The sequence below is a fragment of the Schistocerca piceifrons genome, chromosome 4, assembly GCF_021461385.2.
Source record: "Schistocerca piceifrons isolate TAMUIC-IGC-003096 chromosome 4, iqSchPice1.1, whole genome shotgun sequence".
In the NCBI taxonomy this organism is placed as follows: domain Eukaryota; kingdom Metazoa; phylum Arthropoda; class Insecta; order Orthoptera; family Acrididae; genus Schistocerca; species Schistocerca piceifrons.
Genome location: NC_060141.1, coordinates 164,817,423 through 164,835,869, shown reverse-complemented (window position 1 = coordinate 164,835,869; position 18,447 = coordinate 164,817,423).

Sequence of the window (18,447 nt, the reverse complement as noted above, 5' to 3'; positions counted from 1 at the left end):
CAGAATGTAGTCCTCGACGGCGAGTGGTCATCAGAGGCAAGGGTATTGTCAGGAGTGCTCCAGGGAAGTGTGATTGGACCGATGTTGTTCTCTATACAGGGTGTCCATTTATCTTGACCATCCTAAATAACTATATGTCCAGATGCACATTATAAAATATTTCAAGCAAATGTTCTTTAGCAGTCAGGGGGACATCAATCAGCATGATTGCCTCCGTTGTAGCTTTCTTTTTTTACAAAGATGTGGACAGTGGTATGACTTAAATGTCGCGCTGTATTTTTTATTCGGAAATTCGTTTCCTCTCCCAAAGACCTATTCAAAAATGTATGACAGAGTACCATTCACTGAAACAAAACGTTATTAATTACATAACACAACACTGACTGAAAGCCCGAGATCACAAATTCGTTCACTTGCTGGAGTTGTCAGGCAACAAATGAAAACCAAGTAAAAACACAACGCAAAATTGACTTTGATACTCCTGTACCATTGCCCAGGGGTAGAACATTCAAAGGTGCTCAAAGTGGTGACCCTGGACACCGATACACTGGTTCACTCGTTGAATGAAAGAATTATTTACTGCTTCCAGTGTTGCCTGCTGAAGACAATTACAAGCGAGCACGATACGTTCCTGCATGTCCTCTGGATTTGTTGGAATATCGCGATAGACAACGTCTTTAATGCATCCCCAAAGAAAAATGTACAGAGGATTTAAATCAGGAGAACTAGCTGGCCAAGTAACTGTTCCCCCTCCACCAATCCATCCGGCAGTATACCTTCGGCTCAGAACACGACGTGCACGCAAGGTGCTGGACATCCATCGTGTTGATACCACATAAGCATTTTGGTTCTTAGCAGCACTTCATCCAGAAGAGGAGGAAGAATTCGTCTGAGGAAGCTGGCATACGCTGTGCCGTTTAGTCTACCATTGATGAAATAAGGACCAATAATTGTAGTACCACAGACGTTAACTCTCCATTGACTCTGATGTTCCACCTATCTAAGCCATCGTGGGTTGTCGCTGGACCAATAATGCATATTCCTTGTATTTACCTGTCCTTTGTTTGACAAGGTCCATTCATCGGTAAACAGAACATTGGAGAAGAAGTTCGGGTTGGCGAGGATTTGTTGCTGTGCCTACTGACAGAACTGTACACGAGTCTGGAAGTCATTTCCATGCCATTCTTGGTTTAGGCGTACATGGTAAAGAAGGAACAGGTGACGTGTAAGAATACGATGTACACTAGTTTTAGGAAGGCCAATCTCGTGTTCAAGCTGTCGTGTGCTCACACGTGGATTCATAGCAACGGAAGCGAGAACACTGACTTCGGCAGCTTCGTCTATGCGAGTGGTACGACGATTGCGATGTCGTGGGATGAAACTTCCCGTTTCCTGCAGCGTCGCAACAAGACGACAAAACATCCTTCGGGAAGGTGGGTTCTTGTCAGGATATCGCTCTCTGTACAGTTCCTTTGCCTGAGTAGCATTTCGCCTACCTTCAACAACAACAACAATAAAAGAAGCGTTATGTCGATGCAGTTTGTAGGAAGGACAGCCTTTACTGTATGCCTTTTCTACACAACAGTATTTAAAAGGACTAAACTACTATACTAAATGTACCCGTACATAAGAAAACAGTATTGCAATTACTGTTCTGCTAATTTCAATTCCCAATATATGAGTAGCAATTCTCCCTTCTATTCACACAACTCTTTAACTGACTATGGTTGGCGGAATGACGGGTGTGCATTCTACTTATGTTTACATTTGTCAATGTCAGCACGTGGATGTGTTGCATTACCCCGAGGTCTTTAGGAGAGGAATGAATTACCGAATACAAAATACAGGGTGCCATTTAAAAAAATCATACCGCTGTTCATATCTTTGTAAAATACAAGGCTACAGCGAAGGCAATCATGCTGACTTATGTCCCCCTGACGGCTACAGAACATTTGCTTGAAACATTTTGCAATCTGCATCTGAACAAATAGTTATTTAGGGTGGTCAAGATAAATGGGACACCCTGTACATATTTAAATGATCTCGATGGACAGGATGGGCAGCTATCTGCAATTGTTTGCTACTGATCCCTTGGTGCACGGTAAGGTGTCGAGGTTGAGTGACTCTAGGAAGATACAAGACGGCTTAGACAAAATTATCGGTTGGTGTGATGAATGAGGAAAAATTAAGTTAATACGGGTGGATAGGAAGATAAAAACCTGTAATGTTCACATATAGTGTCCTTCTTGACCGGGTCAAGTCGTTTAAATATCTGGGCATAACGTTGTAAAGCGATATGAGGTGGAACGAGCAGGTGATTTATAACTGTGGTAGGGAAGGCTCATGGTCGACTTCAGTTTACGGGGAGAATTTTAGAATCAAGTAGTTCGCCTGTAAAGGAGACCGCTTATGATATTCTGGTGAGACATATTCTTGAGTACTGCTAGAGTGTTTGGGATCCGTACCGGGTCGGACTGAAGGAAGGTATGGATGCAGTTCAGAGGCTTAGGTTCGAGCAACACATAAATATTTCGCAGATGTTTCGGAAACTCAAATGGGAACCTCAGGAGGGAAGGTAACATTCTTTTCGAAAAACATTATTGAGAAAATTTGGAGAACCGGCATTTGACGTTGACTGCAGAACGATTTTACTGCCGCCTAGATACACATGTTCCTCTACTTTTCCCAGGTTACAAACACATTTTTCAACACAAGTTTCATGAGGCTAAATTATCGTTCACTGTTACATACGATTTCCAGTGTTGCTAGTCCATATGTCTTGTCCTAGAGACCTGTTGAACTGATGTCCATACTTCAGATGGCTGATTTTCGGCGTTTTCTACCCACATTTATTATAGAACTTAACTTGCACTTTTCACTGTGAGCTGAACGTGTGTGTGTTTACAGTGTATCGTGTTGCCAAATATCGCTTTGTTGGTTATATGCAGTCTACCGTTTACGTTGCGTATGTGTGGTTTGATATTTGTTGTCTTTATATGTGTGTGTGTGTGTGTGTGTGATAGAGAGAGAGAGAGAGAGAGAGAGAGAGAGAAGTTTAATTAATTGTTTATTCTGGTTATGTTCTACATTTCTGTTTGTTAAAGTTTTAGTGGCTAACATGATGAGTGACTTATTGCTTAGACTGATATGGTCATTAATTGCGTTCTTTTTGATTGCAAGAGCTCTTTGTGTGTGAATGTTTTCCTGTAATGTCAGTAGTTTTTCGTTGTAAGTGTCCACTCCAATAATTTTCATGCCATGCTCCACAAAGAATAACATTCACAAAACATACACACACAACGAGTGAACAAATATCAAATCACACATACACAACACAGACAACAGGCGAAAGACAAACACCCAACAGCAGATGATAACACTATACGCTATAAACACACACACGTTCAACACACCGTGGAAAGTGCAAGCGAAGTGTTGTGATAAATATGGGGGAAAACACGGGAAACTGACCAAATGGAGTACCAGATCGTGCAAACACACCTCCGGGACAACACTCATGGACTACCAACATTGGAAATCGTAAGTAACCCAAAACGATTACTTAATCTCACGAAACTTGTGCTGCAAAAGTTGTTTCTAACATGAAAAACAAGAGAATAACATAAGAAAACGTAACATGGTAACAGACTTGTAACTATTACATAACGCATTTATCATATATATATATGTAAAGTAGATGTTAAGGATACTGAAAGTCCTTAATAAATAAAAGAAGCGAAACGCCTATGGCAAGAAACAAATTGCCTTTCATTTCGTTGCAAAGACGGAACATACCTCCAAGAATTTCGAAGCAACTAAGGAACGACGGTAAACGAAAAAAAAAAAAAATGTAGAAAATAATTATTTTAATAAAATTCAGTTTTTGATGTACCACGTTCTTAAATCCGGCTAAGAAACATAAAATAATTTTTCGTAGCCCTGTCAGATTCCTTAACCTGTACGGACAGTATCGAGAAATACGTGATTCTGACCTTTTTATAGCTTTGAAAATACTTGTAAGATATGAAACGAAGATCATTGGGCTCGTGATATATCAAAATTGGTTATGATTTAAATAATTGATATTTTCTTTCACTTGTTTCCAGGGCTATATATAGACTGATGCCTCATAAATTTCATTTATAGATGAGACGTTTTTACATGAGAGCAAAATATCGTTGCTCAAAGCAATTTTTTGAAAAAGCTTGTTCATTGTGTCAATGATGGCAAGTCTTCTTATTCTATTAGACAACTACTTTACCGATCCTTTCAGAAAATCTGGTCTCTTGTTTCGTTAAGAACTGTATTAAGCCATTAGAACGGCGTATCAGTACGTTTCAACGTGTAGTTTCCCACTGACTGAAGAAATTAAGTATTCGCAGTGGACTAAAGCAGCTAACACCGCTGATAGTGGAGTTAGGTGTCAAGATATATCAACGGAAAAAGTTCGCCGTTCTTGATACTGGAAAACGTACTCACTGTGACCGTTAATTAACCTCACGGGTGACGTGAAGAAACGTAGGAGGGAAGTAACCTTCACATGATGTGTCACTACCAACTAATAAAGCTCGAACTTGGACTACACGTAGAAAAGAACCGCTACCATACAGTAGAGAAGGTAACTGAAATTCGAACTTGGGCGAACAAAAATGACACTTTTATTCAAAGACAATAATTACACTGAAGTGCCCGCGATTGATAATGGTCCTGTGGACACGAGGCGGGAAAAGGTTGAGCATGTTTCTTAATAGGGTGTGTGATCACTAAGGACGGCGATACATGTTTTGAAAAGTTCTCCCATGCTGGTTGCTAAGGGGTTCCTAACGAGTTGCTAAGGAGTTGCAAGGTTGCTAAGGAGTTTTAGAGAGAGGGCGTTCCATTCCTCCGCCAGCGTGGTTAACAACAGGTGAACGGTCGTCAGTGCATGTGGACGTGCGACACTGCTTCTCCCCAACGCAGCCCACGTGTTCTCATTAGGAATCCACAGACCAGCCCATTCACGAATAATGTAGCACAGGCCGACTGACCTCCAAATCTCTGAACGCGACAGACTCGCCGGTAATATTATAGTGACACTGTGCGTCTGTCCAGAGCTACGTTCGGGTCTGACTTCATTTTTAAGGATGACAATGCTCGACAGCTTTTAACACCGCAGGTGAAGGAGCTATGGGAACGTGAGGATATTTAGCGAATGGACAGCCCTGTCTGTTCCCCCCGACTCAAATCCGACAGAGAACATGAGGTATGCGTTGGGGAGGACACTGAAGCACGTCCACACAACTAACCATAATTCTGCCGTTTCAACCAAATGGTTCAAATGGCTCTGATCACTATGGGACTTAACATCTGAGGTCATCAGTCCCCTAGAACTTAGATCTACTTAAACCTAACTAACCTAAGGACATCATACACATCCATGCCCAAGGCAAGATTCGAACCTGCGACCATAGTGGTCACGCGGTTTCGGACTGAAGCGCCTAGAACCGCTCGGCCACAGCGGCCGGCGCCGTTTCAATCGCGCTGGTGCATGAATGGGACGCCCTACCACAAGAACGTGTTGTCAACTTTAATGGTCAGCATGGGAGCCAGTTGCAGAGCATGCATTCCTGTCCATGGTGATCACACACCCCATTAAAAACCACTTTCCACCTTCTGTAATGTCCAAGGGGAGGATCATAAATCTCTGTAATGTCGAGCGGAGGATCATAAATCGCCTTGACGTACTGGGAATAGGCAAAATAATGTGAACAGTGGTAGTAATTGGATGGTTGTGTCTGACAGTCAACAATGCAGGTAAAGCACATGTCGCGCTGGACTGTACGTGTTCAGTACGGTCTAGGCATCAGTGCAGATCGTTAACCAGCAGTGCACACTTCGTATTTGCATTCAGAGGCTGAGATCGACGTGCAATGAAAGACCTAACAGAGTTCCAAAGAGGGCAGATCGTGGGGGCCCGATTAGCTGGAGCATCAGTAACCAAGACAGCTAACTTATCAAATGTATCAAAATGGTTCAAATGGCTCTGAGCACTTAACTTCTGAGGTCATCAGTCCCCAAGAACTTAGAACTACTTAAACCTGACTAACTTAATGAGATCACACACATCCATGTCCGAGGCAGCATTCGAACCTGCGACCTTAGCGGTCGCGAGGTTCCAGACTGTAGCGCCTAGAACCGCTCAGCCACCCCAGCCGGCCTGAATGTTTCAAGAGCAACTGTTTCACCAGTTGACTGTCTACACAAAACAGGGAAAGACGTCATCGTGTAAACGTAATAGTGGGCGCATATCAAGACTAACTGACAGAGATCGTCGTACGCTAACACGAATTGTGTCAAAGCAACACAGAACTACGGCAGCTAAAGTGACTACAGATATCAATAGCCATCCACGAAACTCCCTATCGATACTGTCCGTTGAGAACTCCATAAAGCGAATATTCGTGGAAGAGCTGCTATACGTTAGTCACGACAACGAACGCAAAGAAACGTAAAACATAGTGTCAGGAGCATAAATCCTGGACAGCTGATCAGTGGAAATACGTCATATGGTCCGACGAGTCAGCGTTTTCGTTATTTCCAACATTGGGCTGAGTCTGTGTCTGGAGAACGCCAAAAGAAGCATACAATCCTGAATGGTGGACTCTGGCGGTTAAGCATGAAGGTGGAAGTGTGATGGTGTAGGAAGCTGTATCATAGTATTCTGGTGGTCCCATCATTACTCTCGAAGGCGGTGCTACAGCTAACGATTACGTGAACATTTTAGATGATTAGGTGCACCCCATGATCGAAATGTTGTTCCCCAACAAGGATGCCATATTTCAGTACGATAATGCACCAATTCACACAGTCGGGACAGTGACAGTACAATCGTGGTATGAGGAGCACGCTCCTGAACTGCAGCGTCTTCCCTGGCTAGCACAGTCCCCGGACTCCCAAGTACGTACAGGTGTTCACATTACTTTGCCTATCCGCTGTAAGTCTTCGAATGAAAATGTTCTGTTTTGCACCCCGATGTGCTTTATCTCTCCAAATTTTAATTTATCTGAACAGCCACGTCGCTCGATGTACCCGATAAAAGGAAACGTATAAAAAAAGCACTTCGTCGAAATAAACGTGCAGCTTTCTTATACGTCCATTGCTTAATTCTTAATGCCTCATTAAGCTGCCGACTGCTAAGGCATGCAAGAGTTTGATATTGATAAAATTTTAATGATCTGTAAGTTAACGCGGCGGAATGGAACGAGCAAATTCCTTTGAACTTGTAAACGTTGAATATATTGACTAATGAATGTCGGTGCAACTTTTAGCAGCTTGCTCCCTCGTCCGCTCGCTTAGAGGAAAATTTATAGTGCGGACGAAGCGATTTACACATCACAAGAGCTGGGTTACACAGACCGATGCCGGCAGAGTTGGTGCAGAATTTACTTGGTTTTTGCTACTCTTACGCTCATAATTTATTTCTCCCTGGAGCTCCCTAGAGTACCATTTTCTCGTTATCAACCAGTTTAGGTTACGTTACCGTGTACAATGAGATCAACAGCGAAGTTAAGCACGTACTCGTTTCCACGGAGCGAAACGGCAGACTGTACCTAGTTAAGTGTGGAGAAATATATCGAACAGTTTTTCCTTTGCTGACGATGGATTCTGCTTCATAGCAAGACTTTTCTTGGCAAATTCTGGAACGGGCAACAATGGAGTGAAAGAACAAGTAGTTGTATTGAATAATTTGGAAGGCATAATTGATTTTTTTCACTGTGCAGAAAGGACATTTTCCCCTCAGATTTCTATATATTTCAAACAACAGAACTTTTGATTTTCTTCTTCTTCTTCCTAATTCATGATAGGCCTTAAAGTGTTCGTGGCTTTGACGGTAATTACTTCCAGAAGAGTAACTGATGTAGATCCGGACAAATACGTCGGATAAAATCAGGTACTGTACACTTCCAATACTTCTATTAGAAACTGAATCATCTTTTGACATGACTCAACATAACGAGCATTTAACTAGAAAATGCGCATGATTAAAAGGAAACAGCTGATCTGCCATAAAAGAAAAAAAATTTACGCTATGTTGTGGGGTCATACGAATATGCAGTAATAAGATGTGAATATGTCTTACTGATTTCTTCAACATTCTCTGGATATCAGGAAAGAACTAGGAACAGAGGAGGACGATTATATGAGGAGTAAGAGTGTAGACATACATATATAATAAACGACATGTCTATTCCTAGCATAGCTGCAGATCAGTTTCATAGGTCATTACCAAGAGCAACCCAGAAATATATCACCATACAAATAATTTTTCAAAGCGTATAATTTCAGTTTAAAATAAATTTAGAAAGTGTTGAAATGCACAATGCAATGTAGTTTAATTTACTAATAATATTGTAGATGATATGATATTAATGCTCTTATGATAATTCATTCAAGTTGATATAATTATTTAAATTGTATTCTCCACTTTCAGACAACTGCTAAGCGACGATAAAAAAATAAATTGCCGTACTAAATTAGCTCAGCGGTATCTGGTATCAGTATAAAAATTCATTTCTCTTTACTAATGGGAAAAGGAGAGATCTGAGACCAGCATAACTGTCATGGAACCGAAAAGATAAACCGCGTAAAATTACGCTTATAGATGAATGCACACGAGGCCTAGTGTAGATTCATTGAGAGACTCCTCGGATTTGATTAAGGCGGCACACAGTGCGCACTCAATCAAAACGTTCGGAAACAAGTGTAAATAGTAACCACAATCTACACAATACATTCACATTACACAGAATTATTGCGGTTCTTCTATCGCTCGCCAGAGCCAGTATGTGGATCTCGTAACTATATACATGTCCTTCGTTCGGAACTCTGTTAATACATGTATATGTACTTTGATTGCGAACCACTTGCAGAGGGCGCATTTGCACCTTGCATTAGGATTTCTAGCTCTCCATTTATGGATTTCTCGTAACATGCTCGGTGCGTAATCTAATTTTATCTTCACGTTTTCTACGGCAAGGATAGGTGTGATTGTTCACGGATTCCAGTTTGGAAACTGGTTTCTGAATTTCTGTTAATTGATATATAAAAGATACTAAACGTGATTCCTCCAAAGTCTGCCAACAGAGAATTTTCTACATTTTCTTGCGTGAAACTGCTGTCACTACCCGTTTTGCGTACGCTCCATGTCCTATGTTAGCCCCACCCACTGGGATCCTATAATTTTTGCCAATAATTTCTGAATGCAAATTCGTTCGTAGATAAATCTGGCTTCCACAATTCGTAATTCTGTAAATAAACTGTAGCACGACATCTACTGTTGCGTATAACTGTGGGTCTGTAGCACATCCATTTCATATACACACACAGTAATGCTATCAGATATAATGAATTGAAAGACGGAGCAATGAGTACGAATGACTTCTTTGCCCAGAGTCTGTCATTTTGAGGAAGTGTTTGAGTTACTTCAAATAGAACCTGTAGTAACAGCCTTTTAGAAGCATATTAGTACACAGAAGAATATACAAGTGGTTCGAATGGCTCTAAGCACTGTGGGACTTAACATCTGAGGTCATCAGTCCCCTAAACTTAGAACTACTTAAACCTAACCAACCTAAGGACATCACACACACCCATGCCCGCGGCAGGATTGGAACCTGCGACCGTAGCAGCCGCGCGGTTCCAAACTGAAGCGCCTAGAACCGCTCGGCCACAGCGGCCGTCTATAATATACAGATCAATGACGAAGCTCCATCAAAATACAAAACAATAGAAATTCTGAATTAAACGAGTGGTGATGAAAGAAAAATCCATTTTAGTACTACAGCAAGCGTTGATACACTTACACTGGGCTAAAAAGAAAAAAAAAGCGTATATTACACGTGTGGAGCAACCACAAAGGATGAGGTGAATTTATAACATTTAGTGACCGTTTATTTGGAGAGAATAATTTGATAGTGAACGCGTCATGTGAAAGAAAAGGATCAATAATGCGATATGCTTCTGGTAGAAACGGTAACTTAGAGATACACTGCGCAAAAAAAACTTTTTCGAAAACCGTATTTGTCTGAAGTTGTGACGCAGAAGTTTGAAATTTGGCTCACAAATACCTGCAGCCTTCCTCTGTAATTTTTTAAGTTATTTAACAAAGAAATTCGTCAAAATTGCGTTGCAAATTGAGAAGATAGTTCATTTTTGCTACCAGTTTCGGCAACTCAATATGCCATCTGCGGGCCCTAAATGCACCTCTCTGAAATTATCGATAATTGTGTACTGGGACCATCTGTTTCTGGACGTCGAAAGTGCTTCGTTCGAAGACTTGACCTTTCTAATGGTGCAAAAGAGTGGTGCCCAGCGACGTCACCCTTTGGCTTGGTAACCCTACGTAAGGGGTGTCGAAGGGGTTGCCTGCGCGTATGCGCTAGGGCAGCAATAAGGCACCACCGAGTTGAAAGGGTGTCCAACTGTCTGACAGGTGCATATTTATCGTGCTCAAGAAGGGTGCAAGGGTGGCACCGATGTTGTTGAAGTGAGGGACCGTTTTACTCACGCAATACGCTTGCTGGTTTGGATGACGTTCAAGCTTCGTCGAGTAATTATAAACGTTCCCCAGCGGTTTTGTCCTGTAGACCAGAGCAAATATTCCAGTCACATTACGCTTTGGGTCATATCACGTTCAATTGGATTTCAGCCCCAAGACGTCCTTAGTTCTGGATCGTCTGGGGGTGTCAGAAGCGTCGGCCATTATCAAGAACACTGTCCTATTGCTCATCGCACTGCGACCTGTCGTTTTAGATCGGGATATGTGTGGGAGTTAACGCCCCAAAGGAAGGGGTGCTTTCATTGCCGCCATTTGTGCCACCTGACTGACAGTGCGCCTGAAATATTTTCCAAGGCTACCCATTAGGAATCTGCATGACTTTTTTTACTACGACAGAAGGGGTGAAATGTGGCTGGGAGGTAGGATGACGACCTTTCCACCATGTGACACGTCCCCGATGACGTTGGATAGAATTGTGGTGCAACTCGGTGCCAATGGGATGTCATTAACTCAGTTTAAACGTCATGTTAACTTGTCAAACGCTGTATCTTTTTCGCTAGCGTCGTCACCTTGTTGTCCGCTGCGTCGCTGAACCCGAGGATGATATCGCAGGGCGCCACGCTTTTACACCGTTACAGAGGCAGGTTGTACGTATCTGTGTACTAACGCTCAAACTTACGGGTCGCAATGGCAGGTAATTACGGGATTTCGAGAAAGCGATAGCCTTTTTCTCATAGCGAGTATCTCGAAAGTGACGCACAGAGCTGTTCGTATTCGAATGGTCTTCTCTACCTAAGGCCGTGATGAAACTCGTTCGCTGGCCGGGGTGACCGAGCGGTTCTAAGCGCTACAGTCTGGAACTGGGCGACCGCTACTGCAGCAGTTTCGAATCCAGCCTCGGGCATGAATTTGTGTGATGTCCTTAGGTTTGTTAGATTTAAGTAGCTCTAAGTTCTAAAGGACTGATGACCTCAGAAGTTAAGTCCCATAGTGCTCAGAGCCATTTTTTTTAAACTGGTCCTTTTTCTTCATTCTGTTATCCGAGTGCATCACGTCTTTTTTTGGGTGGTTCCATTAGCTATTACTATCAATTGGCTCTGAGCACTATGCGACTTAACGTCTGAGGTCATCAGTCGCCGAGAACTTAGAACTAATTAAACCTAACTAACCTAAGGACATCACACACATCCATGCCCTAGGCAGGATTCGAACCTGCGACCGTAGGGGTCGCCCGGCTCCAGACTGTAGCGCCCAGAACCGCACGGCCACTCCGGCCGGCTATTACTATCATTTTAAGGTGTTCAGTTCGTTACTTATTTCGTCGTCTGTTAGCGGTACCTGATAAATAAAAAATGGTGTAAATAAATCCGTCTTGTGGCTCACCAGAGGACAAATATTAGCAATATCAATAGTGCCAGTTTATCTTGGCATCCCATAAACCGCAAATTTATCATCGTCTTTGCATTGCTATTCAAGAACCAGTATGAAGTGAGGTCTATGGTTAAGATACCAGAACCTAGAATGTACTGTTAACACAGGGCAAATATGTGAACAACATAATCAAATGTTCAAATGTGTGTGAATTCCTAAGGGACCAAACTGCTAAGGTCATCGGTCCCTAGGCTTACACACTACTTAAACTAACTTATGCTAAGAACAACAGGCACACCCATGCCCAAGGGAGGACTCAAAGTGCCGGCCGGGGTGGCCGAGCTGTTATAGGCGCTACAGTCTAGAACCGTGCGACCGCTACGGTCGCAGGTTCGGATCCTGCCTCGGGCATGGATGTCTGTGATGTCCTTAGATTAGTTAGGTTTAAGTAGTTCTAAGTTCTAGGGGACTAATGACCTTAGAAGTTAAGTCCCATAGTGTTCAGAGCCATTTGAACCATTTGACTCGAACTTCCGGCGGGAGAGGCCGCACGGCCCGTGACATAGCGCCTCAAACCATGCGGCCACTCTGCGAGGTGAACAAGATGATCACGCAAGACAGGAAGTAAAAGTGCGATTTATTATAATTGAGAAGTGATTTGTGGACCTGTGGTCTACGGGTAGCGTTTTTTATTTGTAATCAAAATTATTGCGCGCCATTTTTCTAATTTAGGTGTCTATGAGAAACCGTTCTTAGCATTGTGTTTGCAAAAAAAATGATGTACTGTATATTCAGTACATACAGTGACTCATTAAAACACAGGTGACATGTGGTGAACGAAAACTTAAAAAATTGTGTATTCTAATCCGAGGAGCGAGCTAACGCCTCGCAGTCGGAGAGGTCAAAAATTTAATAGCCGTAGCTGATAAATAATCAAAAGTTGTTTATTGCTTAATACCAAATTCACCTCTATGTGTCACGGACTGTTTATGCTGATGCTAATGCCAACAGACGCTAGTTAGCAGCAAAACGACTCACGTATCACAGTTGGTAGCTTCTGCTAAAATGGATAACAGCTCGAAATTAATAATGATGCGCAGCGGTTAGCTGAGGCCAGCGCAAAAGTATGCAGAATTTGATTTTGCAGAGGACGTAAACACGAGCGCATACGCTCGTTGCGAACGTGGTGGTGCTATTAATGCATGATTAAACATCAGAATTTATTGGCTGTATTAATTTGAGCGCTGCGTGAAATTCGATAAATGGGGAAATGCTTACAGACTGCGAGGCCAAACGGAGACCGCGTGCTGGTAACGGCAGGGGAGACACAAGTGGTTGGAAGTCGATCGCTGTATCGCTGTGTGGCGATATTTACTGCACCACTCCCCCCCGCGCCGGTCGATCGCCAGATCACTGTGTATTACCCATTAATCTTGTACGGAAAAATTGACGTTTGTCCGCAGTAATTAATGTCGGTGCAATAAACCATCTCTGTCCTGGTGTTCGCCTCTTGCCATTTAAATGCAGTAAAACACAATGGCTACCACGTCGCACGGCATCACTGCACAAACACTGAAGTCTGTAACAGTTTTTCGTCCACAAGTACACTGACTCGAGTTTTTCACACCTTAGTAAATATGCTAGCTTAGTACCCGCTGCTTCGTTCACGTAGACTGTGCTCCCTGCAGATATTTTTTGTTTTTCTTCATTTAATCGAATTTGTGGCCTGCAGATTTTTTTGCTTGTTTTATTTAATCGAATTTTTATGTTGTTCACAACTTGTAACACCCTCTAAGCTTTTCACGCCAACTAAAGCTATACAAGCTTCATTTTTTCCAAATGTACTTCTGACCAAAAAGCGATTCTAGTAGCTCGAGTTCAAAGTTCTTGTTAATCATGCATTTTGCGTTCTTGTGGAGATATTTCGTAGCAGTTATTATCCCCTAACAAATAACTAATTTTCATAAATTTATCTTAAAATTTGTTTGATACAAGGAAATATTTTCTTAAAAATTTTCATTCCCTATTGCACCCCATTAGGGGTTGAAATTCCAGAAAAGCATATTTTTTCTTTTATTTCTGACGGAGAAGACAAATATCAGTTGTCATAGATGTAGCCGTAAAAATCCTTTAGTAGTTCTTCAGCATGCCGAATTCAGAAGAATGCAAAATCCCCACGACTGGCTAAGTTTCACGGAAGCTCGAAATTTAGTGCGGACGTCAATGCGAGATGCTTTTAATAGTTTCCACAATGAAACATTGTCTCTAAATATGGTAGAAAACCCAAAGAGATTCTGGTCGTATGTAAAGTACACCAGTGGCAAAAAAAACAGTCAATACCGTCACTGCGCGATAGCGATGGAAATGTTACCGATGATGGTGCCACTAAAGCGGAATTACTAAATATAGTTTTCCGTAATTCCTTAGCTGTCAGCACAAGTGACATGAAAGTAGATACCTTAGGTGTTGCGAAGCAACTCAAATCACTTAAGAAAGGCTACCCTTCCGGTCCAGGTTGTATACCAGTCAGGTTCCTTTCAGAGTATGCAGACACAATAGCTCCTTTCTCAGCAATCATATATACCCGCTCATTTGACGAAAGGTCTGTTCTGAGGCTGGAAAGTAGCACAGGTCACACCAATATTCAAGAAAGGAAATAGGAGCAATCCATTGAATTACAGACCCACATAACTGACCTCAATTTGCAGTAGGATTTTGGAGCATATACGGTACTCGAACATTACGAATCACCTTGAAAAAAATGACTTATTGATACATAACCAACACGGATTCAGAAAATATTGATCTTGTGCAACGCAGCTAGTTCTTTATTCCCATGAAGTAATGAGTGCCGTCGACGAGGGATCTCAGATCGATTCCATATTCCTAGATTTCCAGAACGCCTTTGATACCGTTCCTCACAAGCGACTATTAATCAAATTGCGTGCGTATGGAGTATCGTCTCAGTTGTGTGACTGGATTCGTGATTTCCTCTCAGAGAGGTCACAGTTCGTAGTGATAGACGGTAAATCATCGAGTAGACGAGAAGTGATATCTGGCCTTCGGCAAGGTATTATCATAGGCCCTCTGCTGTTCCTGATTTACATAAATGATGTAGGTGATATTATGAGCAGCCCCCTTAGATTGTTTGCAGATGATGTTTTAATTTACCGTCTAGAAGAATCATCAAACGATCAATTCCAATTACAAAATGATCTAGAGAGAATTTCTGTATGGTGCGAAAAGTGGCAATTGTCACTAAACAAAGAAAAGCGCGAGGTCATCCACATGGGTATTAAAAGAAATCCGATAAATTTTGGGTATAAGATGAATCGCACAAATCTAAGGGCTGCCAATTCGACAAAATTCCTAGGAATTACAATTACGAGGAACTTAAATTTTAAAGAGCACATAGATAATATTGTGGGGAAGGCGAAACAAAGACTGCGCTTTGTTGGCAGAACACTTAGAAGATGCGACTGACCCACTAAAGAGACAGCCTACATTACACTTATCCGTCCTCTGCTGGAATACTGCTGCTCAGTGTGGAATCCTTACCAGATAGAATTGACGGAGGGCATAGAAAAAGTTGAAAGAGGGGTAGCTCGTTTTGTGTTATGGCGCAATTGGGGTGAGAGTGTCACTGATATGATACACGAGTTGGGGTGGCAGTCACTGAAAGAAAGGCGGTTTTCTTTGCGGTGAGATCTATTTACGATATTTCAATCACCAACTTTCTCTTCCGAATGTGAAAATATTTTGTTCACACCCACCTACTTATGGAGAAATGATCATCATAATGAAATAAGAGAAATACTTTAACGAAAAGATTTAGGTGTTCCTTTTTCTCACGCGCCATTCTAGAGTGGAATGGTAGAGAAGTAGTTTGGAAATGGTTCGATGAACTCTCTGCCAAGCACTTGATTGTGAATTGCAGAGTAACCATGCAGATGTAGTAATTATTTATTTTTAAAAAACGAGCTTTCACCCAATACTTTATCTCCTTAGTGGCTGAATTTCCAAAAAGGCTGAAACACGTTCTTTTTATTTTCTGACGGAGAAAATACCAGTTTTAGTAGTTCTAGCTTCAAAATTCCCTTAATAGCAACGTACTTTCAAAAAGCTTTTCGCTTCCTATTTCACCCGCTTACGAGTGGAATTTCAGACAATGCCTTCTTCAACGATTCCTACACTGTAAGATCCACATCCTTTAGAAACTTCAGGTTTCTCTCCTTAGCGGTTTGGGCTGGGCGATGATGAGTCAGTAAGTCAGTCAAAACATTGCCTTTTATGTACAGAGCCTGTACGCGGGTATGTTGCGGTGTTCAGCATAACCACTAACTCAGTGCATGGTAGTGACGTAACTCACTGGTATTCGCGACCCACTTGGTCTATTCGTGCTTTTTTCAAACTCGTTTCGAGTTGCGTGGATTGATGGTGTAGGGCACTGAACTGGTCGCAGATAAAATTGTATTGCTCTTGCACTGAAAATTGGATGGTGGTGCTGTGTTGACTGGTGGCTGACCTGCCAACTTTGATCCGTAGACAGCAGCTAAAAATTACCAATGTCACATTGCGCAATAACGTTCAGCCTAATGGGAAGTTTGCGAATGGATGAGCTAATTCAGAAACGTATGGGTCTCTCACGTCCGCGTGTATTGTAAATTTAGAATGAACGTAGCTCTAGAGCACAGTAAATAAGGGACATTAGACGTTAGCGACTAAAAACAGCTGACATCGAAAAACTGAACAAAGCTCCAGGACTCAGTGGAGTGAAACCGTATCTGACTGCCTACAACATTTCTGGCTGGACTAGTGCTCATTATAACAAAAATGTACCGTACATTCCTCGAACACAAGACTGTTCCCAGTTGTTGAAAGAAAGCATAGGTCACGCCCGTCTACGTGAAGGGTAGAATACGAGCTTTACCAATCTAAAATCAACTATAATATAACATATTCTCAGCTAAAACTTAATGAGATGTCTTGAACAGACCTCTTCGATGCCAACCAGCATCGGCCCTACAGACATCGGTTATGCGAAATCCAAACAAGATATTCTGAAAGTCATGGATCAGGCCAGTGAGGTAGATGCATTACTTCTTTACTTCTGAAAAAGATTTCACTCAGTACTGCACATGCTACACGAGAGACCCAAATAGTTTTGTGGCTGGATTCAGGATATCTTGATAGGTTGGATGCAGCGTGTTAGCTTAGAGAAATACATCGACTTACGTAGAAGTAACTTCAGGCGTACCCGAAGAATCTCTGTTACTACTCCTGCTGCTCAAGCTGTGTATTATTTACGTGACAGACAATATTAATAGTAACTACATACATTTTTCAGATGGAACTGGTATTTGTAATGAATTACGATCTAAAAATAACTACAAAAATAATCTCAAATCATAAAAAAATTCAAATTGAAGTAAATATCAGTAAATTAGGTTTAAAATTTGAGAAATACAAAACACTACATCTCGCAAAATGTAAAATCGGAGTATCGTACGACTACAACATCAATGAGTCCTAACTGTTAGTTTGTTAACTCACACAGAAACGTTTTTGAGGATATAATATGGAATCACATAGATTCATTGCGTGTAATACATGTTGTAGACTTCAGTTCGTTGGTGGGATACTGGAAAAAAGCAGACAGTCAACAAAGAAGACAGTGTATGAAATACTTGTGCTCCCATATGAGAATGCTTTCCAAATCTGTGGGATCCGCACCAAAAAGGTTCAACAAAAAATATTGAATGTATTAGAATTACGGTAGTATGAATGGTCAAAACGTTTGTAACTCATGGAACAGCATCACGTTGAAGGTGAAAGAAGTGGCAAACGCTTGGGGATGGACGCCAACCATCTGGCGAAAGTCTACATACGAAGTTTCAATAACCAGTATGAAGTGAGGTATGTGGTTGAGATACTAGAACCCTGAACGTACATAATTAACGTAAAAATGGTTCATATGGCTCTGAGCACTATGGGACTTAACATCTGAGGTCATCAGTCCCCTAGAACTTAGAACTACTTAAACCTAACTAACCTAAGGACATCACACACATCCATGCCTGAGGCAGGATTCGAACCTGCGACCGTAGCGGTCTCGCGGTTCCAGACTGTAGCTCCCAGAACCGCTTGGCCACAACTAGTTGGAACATCTCCGAAGCAGATTGGGGGCTCTTCTCTTCCAGGGCGACATTTCAGGATCAAAACTTCGCAAGCTGCGATAGTCAGGTCGCACACCTCACGGAAGTCATTCTCACTGCTGCTGAATGTTCCATCCCTCATACTACTTCTTCTCCACGTCGCGTACCGGTCCACTGGTGGACCGCAGCATGTAGAGACGCTTTACGTGCTCGTCGACGTGCTTTACGCACCTTTAAACGCCTCCCTACGATGGCGAATTGTATTAATTATAAACGATTACGTGCGCAGTGTCGTCGTGTTATTAAAGAAAGCAAGAAAGCCAGCTGGGCTGCTTTCACAAGCTCCTTCAACAGTTTTACTCCTTGTGCTGTTGTCTGGGGTAG